This window comes from Tamandua tetradactyla, chromosome 4 (genome assembly GCF_023851605.1).
Source record: "Tamandua tetradactyla isolate mTamTet1 chromosome 4, mTamTet1.pri, whole genome shotgun sequence".
Lineage (NCBI taxonomy): Eukaryota > Metazoa > Chordata > Mammalia > Pilosa > Myrmecophagidae > Tamandua > Tamandua tetradactyla.
In genome coordinates, this window is record NC_135330.1 from 194,049,727 (window position 1) to 194,064,607 (window position 14,881).

The 14,881-nt window shown below is 42.6% G+C and overlaps 1 protein-coding gene across 2 annotated transcripts in view; it reads left to right on the plus strand.

Moving 5' to 3' along the window:
- MTUS2 (microtubule associated scaffold protein 2) overlaps positions 1-14,881 on the plus strand; it is a 565,128-nt gene that overhangs the window by 1,357 nt on the left and 548,890 nt on the right. Inside the window, exon 2 of one of the 2 annotated variants that reach the window (XM_077158944.1) lies at positions 8,755-8,827. The gene's annotated coding sequence lies outside the window, so the exon portion shown is untranslated. Of the gene's footprint in view, positions 1-8,294; positions 8,828-14,881 lie in introns of those variants that run through there. The other variant, XM_077158945.1, reaches the window with a different exon arrangement.

A 14,881-nucleotide genomic window follows, 5' to 3' on the forward strand; every position in this document is an offset into this window, starting at 1 on the left:
AAGAAAAGTCAGACATAAGCAGTCCAAAATACGGCGAGAGAAAAGTATTGGAAAAGAGATATGCTGATGAATTATAGCATGTGCACTTTCGTATTTTGTCTAAATAATCTTTCTTAAATTTTTTTTTTTAAACACTGCAAAGAATAGTTTTTATCAGGGACCCAGACTTCCCTGGGGATTACTTACCGGAATCCTGAGCGGAACATTTCATTGTGCAGGGGTAACAGGGAATGTTGAGTAGTAGTGTCAAGATGTTCTTTTATGCTTACGTGATGAAATATTCAGGGCTTATTAAAGACGATTTTCTCTAGCAAATTTAAAGCCTTATGTTCATATAGACCAATAAATTAAGTCACAAAGAGCTTTCATTGTTTTTAAGACCAGAAGTAAAGCTGGCTGCTAAGTCAGTGTTTTCTGTCTACTTCATGTATAATGTCCGAATCTGGGAGCATATCTTATAGATGGCTTCTGGTTGAAATATCTATCTGATTTTGAAGGCTTATGTAAGAACTGCGACTGTGTTTTGGCTATTACATAACTGACACAGAGCTAGATCGCTAGTCAAAAGAGGGGAAGGGTGCACAGCCCAGGCCAGCCCATGCAGTTGTATAATGAATTGCTGCTGCCAAATTAAAGGGAACAGCGGCGATGGTGGTTTGTGAACGAGAGATAAGAATAGTATCCAGAGGACTGATGCAATAGAAAACTGTTATGCTTAGTGGTTTTCTAGAGATTTTAGTGCTGCAGTAAAAACTGCTGTCGTCCTTTCTGTCTTCCAGCAGAGGTGGATTGAGTGGGAAGCTGATGAAGCTTAAGCTTTGGGGCCCCTCACCTAGAATTCCTCCTGCGAGGAGCACCAGCAACGTGTCCACGTGGCCAAACCTAATTCTGTAGGTGCACTTTTGCATTCTGTTTAAAGAAGGACTATACCACACCTCTTCCCTAGTATGTAAACCTCAGGCTCCACAAATCTTGAGTCTCCATTTCTTGCCAATGTTAAGCTCACCCATAAAGTTGCCTTTCCTTATTTTAACTTTTGTAGCCTTGTGAAAAGACAGTTAAAGAGGTATTGCAGTTGACCAGGTGAGGAAATGCAGATTGCTGTGTCCCGGGGCTGGGGGGTGGCAGGGAGTCAGTGGTTATGTGGGGAACCGGCCCTCCGCCTTGCTGTCTCAGGAACGGCACTTTTCCTGGATCTGAGTGTGAGCTGAAGCTTAGAAAAACCCGGATGGGAGCAGGGTGGGGAGAAAGTGGGTTAAAGCACTTGCATATCTCAAGGTGGGCTGCCAAGGAAGGGGACACCTCTTTAATAGGAGTTGATAGGAACAGCTAATGTCAGCTCCACAGAAGATCTTTTTGGGATCTGTCTCTGATAGGAATTTTAAACTGTGAGTGAACAAACTCAGACCTGGAGAAGAACCTGCAGGAAACCAGTGCAGGTTGGGAAGGACTGGACGAGTCGTCTGGTTGTCCCCATTAGCAGATGTGGTGAGTAAATAGGAGCCTCACTGTGTCCACCACAGGAATGTCTGCAGAAAAGGGTTGAGGATTTTCCCTTTATCTCTGACACGATTTCAACGTTCACACCTGAATTCAGGTATCTTCAGACCTTAATATCTTGACCCCTCCCGCACCAACCCATTTGCCTCATCCCTCCATCCACCCATCCGTTTATCATCCGTCCATCTGCCCATCCATCCATCCACTTATACACCCACCCAACAAATAATTTTGAGTGTCTGTCTGTGCCAGCTGTTATTCTAGGCATTAGTATAGAACCATGAGCAAAATAAACAAAAACTCTGCCCCTAAAGCACTGACACTGAAATGGTAGGAATCAGACACACTTAAATAAGATATGTAATATATCAGGCAGGGGTAAGTAGTGTGGAGAAAAGTAAATCAGAGAAGGAGGGCAGGGAGTCTTGGGGGCAGATAATTGCTGTTCCAGCAGGGTGGTCAGGGAAGGCCTCCTGAGGGGGTGACTGAGCCGAGCCCTGGAGGAGAAGGTGTGGGAGCATGTGGAAATCTGGGGAAGAGCCCAGCGCTCGGGGACCAGCAGGTTTGGTGCCCTCGAGCCAGAGCCAGGCTGGCTCACAGGCGGAGCAGTGGGGGCTGGTGCCCGTGTGCGCGGGGGTTCCTGTCCTGATGGCAGGACAGCAGCCACCCTGGCGTTCTGTGGGGTGAACTTGGACCTTCTCCTCCGGGGGCGTGAGGCACTGCTGTGAGTGGTGGTGCCGCGCCTGGGTCCAGTGCAGGCGAGGGGCTCCTGGATGCCTGGAATCCAGCCCAGAACATCACACACACTAGGGGTGGGTGGGAGGTCGTGTGTCACCGGAAAGGAGCCAAAAGGAAAGCTCCGTTTCAGCCTGGAATCTTTCGGAACAAACAGAGCTAGTAAGGGAAAGGATGTTGCCTGCATGACCTACACTGCGCTCTCTTGGGGAAGGTCTAAACGGCAAGAACTGGGAGCACCTTTCTGTGGTACCCCAGAGCCAGGGAGTGCACCCCCATCCCAGAGGTTTCTCGGGTGTCTGGGGTTTGAGGATGGGACATCTCTTGTTGTCCTGCCTGGGGCTCCTGTATGCCCAGGTGATGCCCCTGTACCTGAGAACCAGAACACACACACACACTCACTCACACACACACACACATTCATGCGTGGCCCTGGAGCAGGCTGCCATGGGAGCCTCTGTGCAAGACACCAGGAGGCCAAGGTGAGAAGCAGCCCGATGACAGCCTTCCTGAGGCCGGGGAGACAGGGCTGCGTGAGCGCGAGGGAGCGCGGTTTGCTTCGCCAGCCTTTAGCTTCCAGCCATTGTCCTCCATCCTCTGATGGGAAGCCTGGGAAGAGGCGGGCGCGTGCCCTGGGGAGCTCCACGCCGGGGCTCTCCGCTCTCCGGCTGCCGTGGCTTCCTGCGCTCTCTCACTGTGTCATCGCTCACATGCCCTTCCAGGTTTGGAGAGTAGGAATCTGGCCTGTTCCTAGGTAATTGACACACTTTGTTAGCTTTTGCACATGAGCCTTTTCCTAACTGGTGATTGTTGATTTCTGGAAAGCTGCTGCTTTTCTCCTGATAATCGCATAACCAGGCACTTTTCTGAGTTCTCCTCAATACCTGTAGTTTTTTGTTCTTTTCCTTGGATTTTCTAGGTAGACAATAAATCTTATATAGATAATGATTATTTTGATCTCTTTTCTTATTTCTATTTCATATGTTATCTTTAGACTTAGATAGTTCACTCAACTGAAGCTGTTGAGTGGTATTTTTTGTAAGACTGATGATTATTTTTCAGGCAGATGTACTTGCCCTGCCCTCGAGAGGGTGGCGTGTGAACCCGCAGACTTCTCGTTAGCCCTACCGTCTTTTGTGCAACTAGCCCTTTGAACTAGTAGGTTCGGTTTCCTTAGAAAAACAAAACGGTACATACATGTGACCATTAGAGGCACGTAAGCAATGTACGTGGTTAGGGCTAAGCCAGTATTGATTAAATGCTGATATTGGCTTCGGAAAGTTTGATTCAATTGCAAAAATGAAAAACCAGCAGAGTGTATTAGCTCCTAAAAAGACTTTAATAAGACAAATAAATTTGTCCAGAAACAGGCTAATGTTGATATAGTGATTTTAAATGCTTTTCAAAAGTAGAGTGGAGAAAGCATGGGGTAGAGTCGCATGGATTATGAGAAATGACCATAGAACAGCAGAAGCAAACAGTGAACACTTAATGAGGAAATTCTATTTCTGCACTTCACCAGACCACTACTGCAAAGTAGTAATCTAAAAAGTTCATAGGAACACTTTGTTAAGTTGCAGTATAGAAGAAGTAATCTCAAATCATCCAGAATTAATTGTCTTTGTACTAAGGTGTTTGAAAATACTCAAAATAGCTTCTCAAGACAGGCAGTCTTTTTCTACACACAAATAACTGTCTTCACAGATTTGAATTTGCTACCACATACTAACCCAACTATTCCTAAGACTTATATTAGTGTCAATTTATTTTCAGTGGCAGTTCGAGAATGGAAATCATGTAGCAGAATAGTATTGCTTGAAATTGATATTTCTAAGCCAGAGGCATTCTTTGTCAGTGTTGAGTGTTTATCAGTGTTGAGGAAGTTAGTATGGTGGACGCTTCAAATATTACATTTAATATCCTAAAGATTCTAGCAAGTATTCCTTAAAAATTTTTTTTCCATGTTATGTTAGTCTAATAGGTAGGTAAGAATGACTTTACACTGTGTGAGCTAATTTGCCTTTATTAGCATATATAAAGTTAGTTTAATATAATTTCATTGTCTTTCACCCCCAAACTTTGTACTGAAATTTTCTGGCTAGATTTTAGGATTACCATTTTGAAAACAGCTCAAGATATTGTAATGGAATATAAAAATATGACTTTGAACTCATATCTCAGTTTGAGGAATGGGAGAAAAAGCACATGTGCAGGGGACAGACTGTGGAGAGGCTGGTCAAGTACTCACCTCAGGCACAAAATCTAAGGTGGCACCAAAAAATCAGTAATAAAAATAAATACTATTTTAATGTGGCTTAAAAACATCACAATCAAAGATGAAAGTCTGTGATGAACAAACTACCAAAATTGTACATCAGGACAGGTCCTGTGTTGTTGATCTTTATCTGTTGTGTCAGGCTCCAGGATGGCCCAGCATTGTGCTCTAATTTGTCCTGTCTTTATTTAAAAATGTCATAGTTTGTTCATTATGGATTTTCTCGCATTAATTTTGATTTTTAAAAAATATTGCATTAATATAACTCATTTTGGAAGCACGTTTGGAACCCCATGGGGTAAGGACCTCTGAAAATCCTTTTCTTCACAAAAGCAGCTAGGACATTGGCAAACATAGTCAACACAAACTCGTTTACAGCTTTGGAAGTTACCGAAAGGTTTACGAAAACTCAGAGGAGTGTTTATTCAAGAAAAGAATGACTGAATCTTGGGGGAAACAGCAACCTTTTTGACATTTAAACTGATCTTATTCTCCCTCCCCAGATCTATGTTTGCCTTGAAAATAAACAGCCTGCAAGCTGCTGGAGGGGACATACCAGGTTTGGAGATCTCCAAAGCCCCATCTCCAGAAAGTGACCTGCCTTGCAGCTTCTTGAAATGCTCGACTCTCAGAGCTCGTCTTTATTTGACCTGAGGCAGGGCTCTCTGTGTGCGAGCAGTGCTGTCTCTAGGGCATTTGTGGAAAACCGTCAGTGGCAGTTATTTAACAGTGCAGCTGCTGAGATGGGGCAAACAAGAGCCAACCAGAAAAGCTTAAAAGGAAAAACTGCAGAATGAGATGTTCACAAAGAACTTTGAAAAGCTTCAACATATTCCTGAGGATCTAGATGGCTCATGCACATGTGCCTGCTCAGGAAAAACCTAAGAAGGTCCTAGTCTCTCATCTCTGGCTGACCTTGAGCTCTGCATAAGCAGGAAGGGAAGGCTAAGGCAGAGTTGTGAACTCTCTACTGGAGCATTGAAAGCACACACAAAACACGCAAGCAAAGTCCCTTGGCAAATGTTGTGAGACTTATTGGTTTAAGGCATTTTAGGAAATCTCTTCCCAATCCTTAGCTGGCCGCTGACCATTAACCTAACTGAACAGAGACATTAATGGCAACAAACAATACAGACTTTGCAAAACTCAGGACAAATGTGAGCAAGCAGCAGCAAAAACAAATTCTGGGGAGGGGGTAAAATCTGATTTCCAGAGTTTCCATATTATGATTATTTAAAATCCTGTTTTCCAGAAAAATTAGAAGACATGAGAATAAAAATCAAAAAAGGCCCCAACATAGGAAAAAATGTAATCAATAGAAAGCATCCCTGAGGAACTCCAGATATGACTTATTAGACAAAGACACTAAATATGTTCAAAGAACTGAAGGAAAGCATGTCTAAAAAAATTAAAGGAAAGCATGATAATGCCGTCTTATCAAATAGGAGAATATCAATAAAGAGATAGAAATTATTAAACAAAAAAGAAATTCTGGAGTTGAAAAGTACAATAACTGAAATGAGAATTTCACAAGAGGGGCTCTTCAGATTTTGATGGAATGAATCATTGGCTCATTTGTTTGGTACCCGGCTTCCACGTGCCTGTGCACACACTTGTGCACACTCCTAAGCATCGTTCGCGTTCCTCTTCCTTTGCTGTACCGTAAATCCACTTTCTAATTCTCTTTTGCGGTAGGCAGTGGTCTGTTAATTCAGGCTGGTTACATTTTCAGTGGCTCCTTATCTTGGCCATAGCCATTAAAATAATAATAATTTCTTTGTCTGTTACTAATACTGCTCTCATTTAGTTTTTGTCATCATTGATGCATTTATTTTCAACATTTAATGGTCAATATTAGATCAAAACATCTCTGTTTTAGGGGGAAAGTCACTATTGGAACAGTTAATAGTGTCTCTGAATGTCTGATGTACTTTCCTTGCTTTTCCCCTCATGGATGCATTTCCTTTTAAAATTGATTGGATAACAACAAACAGTAGGTTTCACCTGACACATTAACCCGGGCATTATCCCCACCCTGCCTGGACAGAAAGCTGGTCTTGACCTTACCTTTTATCTTCAGATAATTAATTTAAAAAATAAAGAATGAGAAATAGATGAATGGCACTAAAAAAGATCAAAACCTTTATTTTCAACTGTCATGTCATTCTTGCAAAATTAGATCAAACGATTTCTATGGTATGCTGCTGATTTAACAGATCTGGCAGGAACATAGATGTACTTAAACCCTTCCTGCTTCGTCTCAGAAGAAGGCATGTTCTGTGACTATAAACCCATGTACTGAAGGTGTACACCGGGTCTCCGTTCTGTTGGTTTTAGTTCCAGTAGTTTGAGCATGGCCCCACCTTATGTTGATAGCAGTGGGGGTGTTTGTTGTGCTGTGGTGGCGGTGGGCAGTGGTGGTGGGTGGTGCTTGGGGTAGGTCCTAAAGTAGATGGGTGATGAAATGCATATTAAGATAGCAATAAACGCTCCCTTCATTTGGACTCGGTCTTGGTCCTGTTTGATTTCTGCAGTATGATTTGGTGTTCTCCCAGTGTATAAGCCCTGGGTTGGGGAGACAGCCCTTCATTCTCCAGCCCTGCACAACTTATTTCATCTTGCTGTCCCTTTCACTTTCCTTCTCAGACATTGGCATTTGGGTTCTCACCTTTTGCCTTCTGGTCCCTCGCAGAGTTTTTCTTTCCACCACCTTTATGCTCTTGGAAAGGACTCTCCTATTGGAAAGAAGAAACTGAGAGGAAGCCAGCAGTAACTAGGGACTGGATGGGAAGAAAGAGTTGAAAAGACATACCCACATCCCTCCAAATATTGGAGGCATTTCTGTAATATCTGTTTTAGCTTCTTGGGCTACTCAAATATCATGAAATGGGGTGGGTCAAACATGGATTTAGTTGCTCTGGTTGTGAGGTTAGGGAAAGTCCAAATCAAGGCATTATCAAGGCGATGCATTTTCCCTCAAAACTGGAGTGTTCTGGTGCTGGCTGCTGCCCCCCTTGGTTCTTAGTCTGTCAAATGGCAAGGCACATGGCGATGTCTCCTGGGCTTTCCATCCCTCTTCCGGTTCTCTTGAATTTCAGCTTCCGGCTGCTGCCTGTGGCTTTTTCTCTTTCTGTGTCTGAGTTTCATCCTGCTGATTATCAAGGCCTCCAGTGACAGTTGCAACCCAGCCCGGTGGAGGTGGGCCACCCCTTAACTGTAGGAACCTCATCGATAGGGCACAGGAATGGATTGCATTTAAGAACCTGTTCAGTTCTGGGGTACGCACAGCTCCAGGCCACCACATTCTCTTTTGGGTGCAATGATAACATATTGGGTTGGAATGCGGCCAGTTAATAATAATAAAAACATTGATGCTACTCAGAAAGAAAGATGTATACTTGCTGAACAATTGGAGGTTTTCAAGCTCTCATTGTTTCATAATCCCTGGGTTTTCCAGTCCTTCCTGTGCTATTTTTTGTGTGTGAAAAAATTAGATTAAAATAGATAAAAGTGCCCTTTTTGCAGATAAAAATGGTTGAACATCAGTAATTTTATAGCACTCAATCTTATAATAGGCAGTATCCTATGGTATCTACCCCAGTAACATTCAGGAAGATTTATGTCTTTTCTGCCACTTAACAACTAACCCCCCTGCTGAAAAATTTAGAGAAGAAAGTGTTATTTACTGTTTTTCTCGAAATGGTTTTCTTTAGGACTTAATTAATATTAATATTGTTAATGTTGTAAGATTCATAGTTCCTCTGCTTTTTATTTCTTCTGAGTTATAAGAAAATAAGCATATCAGAGCCTTAATTTGGTGCAATTTAAGAAAATTAAGATCTACAAAATGAACATGATAATTCAGGAATCAAAGGTAGGGTGCCCCCTGACAAAGCTAGTCTTCTGTCCTTAAGATACTTCATTTATATGGCGTATTTAAGAATCTATTTACGGATCATTAACTGCTTGAGGGATTAGCACAGAAAGGAACTTGAAGTCAGGTAAACTTCGGAAGATTAATCTGCACATAGATTAAGTATCTATAAAATCCTAGATTCAGCCAGTAGAACGTGGTGAGTTTCTGACCCAACTCTGATTATAAAGAGTGTAATTGCAGTATAATTACCGCACAGATTTAAGGACTCCTGAAGTAACTTTGTCAGAGAGAAGCATTAAAATGAAGTTATTGATCTTTCTTTAATCTTTCTCCTTTCTTCTAAATTGTCTGTAATTTTTTTTTTAAGGTTTCCACAGCTGGATTGTCTACTAGGGCAAATTGACACCAATGGCGGTAAAACTTGTTTTCTGGGGCTCTGGGTGAGTTTATGTGGACTTACTTGATTTATTTTTCTATTTATTGTAGACCCTTAATTGCCTCTTAAATATCGTGTAACACTTTCTGGTGAAGTAAATAGCTTATGGTCGTTTTTTTTAAATGATATTATTAATAAACCAAGTCAGTGAAGATGAATTCTTATATGAAAGGTTCATTTAGTTTTTTTAATTTGAAGAATATATTCAGATATTGACTGAAACTCAAGTTCAAGCAGCATGTTTTGTCGATGATTTTAAATTTGTGAATTATGCCTATAATGGATATCTCTTTTCTACTGGTAACTGATTTTCTGCCTGGCCAAAAGTTATTATTAATACGTGTTTAGTAATCCCAAAGGACAGCAGTGGGAGGAGGGGAAGCAGCAGTGTTTGGGTGCTTGCTTTGGATGGAGGATATGCCTGATACCTGAAGAGTTCCTGAGATAAAGGACCAGCTCCGGAGAAAGAAAGTTAATGCAGGCAAACAGAGCCTATTAAACCAGGAGCAAATGCCTAAGACCAGGAAAGCTTAAAACACCTGCGCAAAGCTTCTCTGAGCGCCGCTGCTCGCCCATACGGCTCTTGCTGGGAATTAGACAAAGGCACCCCTTTGCAAGGATTTAGCTTCGATCTGATGGAAGACTACCAAACTATGCTGATTTTTAGAATAAGGCACTTTGTTGCCATATGCCAGAAAATTGTGATAAGGATAATGAAATTACCTATCTTTAAATCATGAAATTGTAAGGAAAATGCAAACAAATTTTAAAATAGTACAGATGCTACTGATGTGATTAAAGGTATATTTGCACAGTGCACAGCCTGGACAACTGTCAGGCTGACTCTGCTTTGCCAGGATTCAATTCAGGACCACACTCCGAGGAAGGGAGGCTCTCTCCTAAGTTCTCTCCATGGGGAACAGAGGATAGAAACAAGAGTTTGGGGTGTGGCTTTGATTGGAAACTTGCGGGGGGGCTAACAGAAACTTATCTGAAGGATTGTATCTTCTGTGGGTTTGGGGGCTGAGGTGGGTGGCCTGGGATTTGTAGAAAAAAAAGAAGAACCAAGACTGTGTTTTCAACCAGACTTATGCCGGAGTTAAGTACTGTGTTTTAGTGATGTATCGAGTGTGCTTTCGGATCCCTCCCCCTTTCATAAAGTCAGCTTTGTTCTGTATTTCCCCGTGTGGTGTTCTTGTTCTCAGAGGCTATTTAAACTGGAGTTTCTTTTTCCAGGAAAAAGGAGATGGTTTTCAAAATGATGAGTGTGTTTATAATGTACAGCTTTTGTGTGTGTTGATATTAATGTGTTTGGTAGATATTGATCAACAAATTCAGGTTAAGGGGGTGCAGGGGTGCTCTGGGGCCAGGGTCCATGTGATGCTGGCTGAGGAGTTAGTGAGAAAGAAAGGGCAGGTTTTTGGGAAAAAATGTAATGCATGAAGAAAGGGCAGGTGGTGGTACCAGCTGAGGCTGTGGGGTGATGGCATTGATGGAGGGGCAGCTGGGTGGCTGTGGGGAGGGGGTGGCAGCGGCAGAGGCAGCTGTGACTCCCATGAAGGAAGGAAATAGGAGAAGGAAAAGGTGTCAGGTCATAGATGCAAGTATATATATGACTGGAGATAAAGTCTTTGATTCCTTGGGTGCTTACAACAGAATTGATCACAAATAAGGCACCGCTTATTTGTGCAAGTCTGAGCCTGTTTTCCTAGTGTGTCATTCTCCCCTCTGCCACTCTCCCCCTCTTCATTCAAGAATAAGACCTCAGAGAAAACGTGTCACGTCAGTGCACATCGGTGTTTTTTCCCCCCAACAGCCTTCTCACGGCCAACATTTCACATGTATGTATATATATGTGTGTGTGTTTGTGTGTGTGTGTGTTGAGTTTGATGCTCTGAATATAGAAGCACAATAACATGATCAGTTAAGGGAACCATTTAGGAGATTGAGGGGGAAAGACCCTGGGTATTATTTACATCTCATGTGACACGTTCTTCCTGCCCTCGCCAGACACACAAATGATGTACGCATTGAAGAAAAAAACATGTTTTTTTTTAATTAGTGGAGAGGGCAAAGGAAAAGTGGAAGCAGGATAAGAAAGACTTATACTAATCAGCACCCCCCCCATACCCCCGATAATTTCTTAGCTCTGTTTCACTTTGAGGATATTATGGCTGATGATTTTTATACCTTGCTTTTAGATTACTAAGGAAAGAGTGGGATTATTGTGGTGTTGGAAACTGTGATGCACCCCAGAAAAGGCCATGCTCTTTTAACCCACTCCTGTGTGTGCAGACTTGTTGAGGTGGGACCTTTGGATTAGGTTGTTTCAATAAGATGTGACCCAGTCCATTCCAAGTGGATCTTAATCCTTTTCTGGAGCCCTTTATGAGAAGATAAAAGGTAGAAGCAGAGAGACAGAGAGCTCAGAGAGGAGTGCCCTGGAGATGCTAAGAGAGGACTCACAGACACTCAGAGAGAAAGGCATTGGAATCAGAAGCTGAAAGCAACAGAATCCAGGAGCAAAGGTCCAGCAGACATTGCCAGGTGCCTTCCCATGTGGCAGAGGAGCCCCAGATGCCAGCAGCCTTTTCTCAGAGAAGGTATCTTCCTCTCGATGCTTTACCTGGGACATTTTCATGGCCTTAGAACTGTACATTTGTAAACTAATGAAGCCCCACGGTAAAAGGCAATCCATTTCTGGTATATTGCATTACAGCAGCTTTAGCAAACCAAAGCAATTATGTAGAATTTTGGAGCTGATGCTTGGCCCCTGTGATATGGAGCTAATAACTTCATGTTCAGTTTTTCCTTACCTTTTAGTAGGGAGAGAATATTTGCTATTAGAAAATGCTGAGAGATAATTTGTGAAAACAGTAGTTTAAACAAATGTTAAAACGGTTTAACAAATCTCGGTTAGTCTCATACTCGTTTATCTTTACAATTTTTGGATTGAAATATTTTATCAGTATATGGTCCACATAGTTTTGCCCTGATTATTTTAAATAAGAGATCCTTTATGGTGATTGTGTAGAGCTGTACATTCGCTGAAGTTAAAAAGATTAAATCAGGGCGGGCCATGGTGGCTCAGCAGGCAGAGTTCTCACCTGCCATGCCGGAGACCCAGGTTCAATTCCCGGTGCCTGCCCATGCAAAAAAAGAAGAAAAAGAAAAATATTAAAACATGAAGTATAGCTTTTTAAAAAGGGAAGTTTGTGGATTATCCTACGATGGAATGAATTACCCTGTTTTCACATTGGGGATACAGTGCCTTGTATGTTAGGTATTTAATACTTGTTCAGCTGGATGTCTTTACAAATGCTGAAATGCTAATAACATCCACCATATATCGAGAGCTCGCTGGCTTCAGCGCCGTGCTGAGCCCTTGACATTCAGCATCTCATTTGCTACTGGCCGTGCCTCTGTGAGGAAGGTGTGGTCCTGGCCCTCCTTTCACACCCACCAGGTGTTGCAGGTGGAGCCGGCCATGCCCTAACCACTATGCTCTACTGCCTGCTTGGTGACTGGACTAGCGCCACTCCTAAAAGTCTTCTTCATTTCTCTAATTCTTTGCATTTGAAACTTGCCTGTCCCCATAACGTGAAGCCTGATAGCTTCGTAGACAGACTGCTTTACAACAGAGCAGGTGATTCTATCATTAGAGGGGCACCGGCTGAGCAAGGCCAGAGGAATTGCAGAAATAAATTTGCACCGTATAACGAGATGGTAGGGAGTTGTCGGTTACCATTAGTTTCCCCAAGACCTTAGAGATTTTCAAAGGCTATGTATTTTTTCCATCAAAGATGGTCCTGTGATTCTGAAATATCTAAATGTCAAATAGGACTGAAATATCCTCAGATGGTGAGTATGCGAAGAAGCCCAGCCGTGCGTGTATCTTATTTTCTGCTTTAAAATTATCCTCAGGAGGAGCAGGTTTGAAGCACTAGGTTCTCTGAGTATATTCGCTCGGGGAGGGCGAGGTGAGTCTTCTCCCTGATCCGGCTCGTCTTTGGGTAAAGGGAACCAGGGAGAAGCAAAGTCCGAACTCATTTTAATATTTAAAGCTGTAGATTCAGAGCCCAGACTTACAGGAAATTGATTGATGGAAGAGGCAGGCTCAGTAAATGTCACACGTGCCATTACGTTCAGAGGATGGAAGGCACACAGGCACTTTGTTGACAGCTTTTCAGTGGCGTGTAAGACCCTGCGATTTTCCACGCGCTGCTCTTTCATACAAGCTGCTCTCTAGCTGCTCAAGGCTGGAATTTAAACCATATGGGCTGCTTGATAAGAGGCCAGATTTTAAAAATCTGGGTCGTCAGGACACACACTAACGGGTGGGGCCATGCACCCATGTGTCTTTGGTAATTAAATGGTGGGTGTGCCAGGAGGCACACGAGGCCTACACTCCTGCCATGAGAAGTAGAGAGCAGGGAACCCTGTCCTGCTGCAGCCCTCGATCAGTTAATGGTGCATTGCAGTGGGAATCCTGGAAAAGTTCCTGGGATATTCATAGTGTGTCAAATGAGTTCATCACATTTTAAAATTATCACAGACATTACAAAAAAATTGAAAGTGGATGGGCCATTACTCAGATGCTTCAGGAGTTATGGCTAAATACAATACATTTTGAATTCAAAGTGGATTTCCTCCCTTGTCCTTTTAGAAACACAGAGACCTCAAGCTGCCAGCATGCATTTGGGACTGATTGCCTGGGGCAGGGACCTGGGGCTTTGCATAGTGAGATCAGCTGGAGCCCATTTCCAGGTCTTTTTGAAGGGTTGAACATAGCCCGGTTCTGTCCAAAGATGGGAGAATGAATTAAATGGCTTTTTAACCCCCCCCACCCCGTCCCCATGGCTAATCCTTTAGGGTGACATATTTTTAAACTTTTTATTTTGAAATAATTTCGAACTTATGGGAAAGTTGCAAAAATAGTACAGAAAAATCCATAGAACTGTGTAACACAGAGGGAACCTAATATAAACTGAAGACTTTTGTTAATGATAAAATTGTAATAATATTGGTTCATGAATTGTAACAAATGTACGACACTATTGCTATTAATAATAGGGAAAACTTTATAATGCGGGTGTATATGGGAACTCCATACTTTCTGCGTATTTTCTGTAAACCTAAATCTGCTCTAAAAAAGGGGGGGTGAAAAAAATCAAAACAGAAAATGCCCAACAACCCATCAGAGACCTCCACTACCCCCCCATCTGGCAAATCCAGATTTGCCAACTGTTAACATTTTGCCATGTTTGTTCCTTCCCCCCACCCTCTCTCTTCCTGCCTGTGTCCTGAACATTTGAGAGTGAGTTGTATACGACAGGCTCCTCAGATACTTAGTACTTGCGTGTACATTTCCTAGGAGCAAGGGCATTCACTTATGCAGCCATCTTAAGGGCAATTATCAAGTTCAAGGAATTTAACATTGATATAAAGCCTTTCTTCCATGTTCCAGTTGTTTCATGTGTCCCAGTCATGCCCTTTTGGGCATTTCCTCCATTATTATTAGAACCAGTCCAGGATCATGTGTTGCTTCTAATTGTCATTATCTCTTTAGTCCCCTCTCTGTCTTTTAAAAATTGTGGTAACATATATACAACATAAAATTCCCATCTCAACCCATCCTGAGCATGCGGTCAGGGGTGTGACTCTGTGCACAGTGCTGTGCTGCCTTCCCCACCAGCTGTGACAGGAACCCTGTGCCCAGTTAACCAGTTGCTCCCCACCCCTCTCCTCCCTGGTAACCTGATCTGGTTTCTGTCTCTGTGAAGTTGCATATTCTAGTTATTTCATGTACCTGGAGTCATGTAGTATCTGTCCTTTTGTGTCAGGCATATTTCACGCAACATGATATCCTCAGGGTTCATCCATGATGTGGTATGTATCAGGACTTTATTCCTTTTTTTTGTTATTATGTAACTTTTCACAGCTTTCCATGTCATCTTTGCACGGTGTGGGGGCGTTCGCTAATCTGTGTATCATTCAGATTTTAGTATAGGTGCTGCTGAAGCGGGCACAACTTCATTCCTTTTTATGGTTGAATATT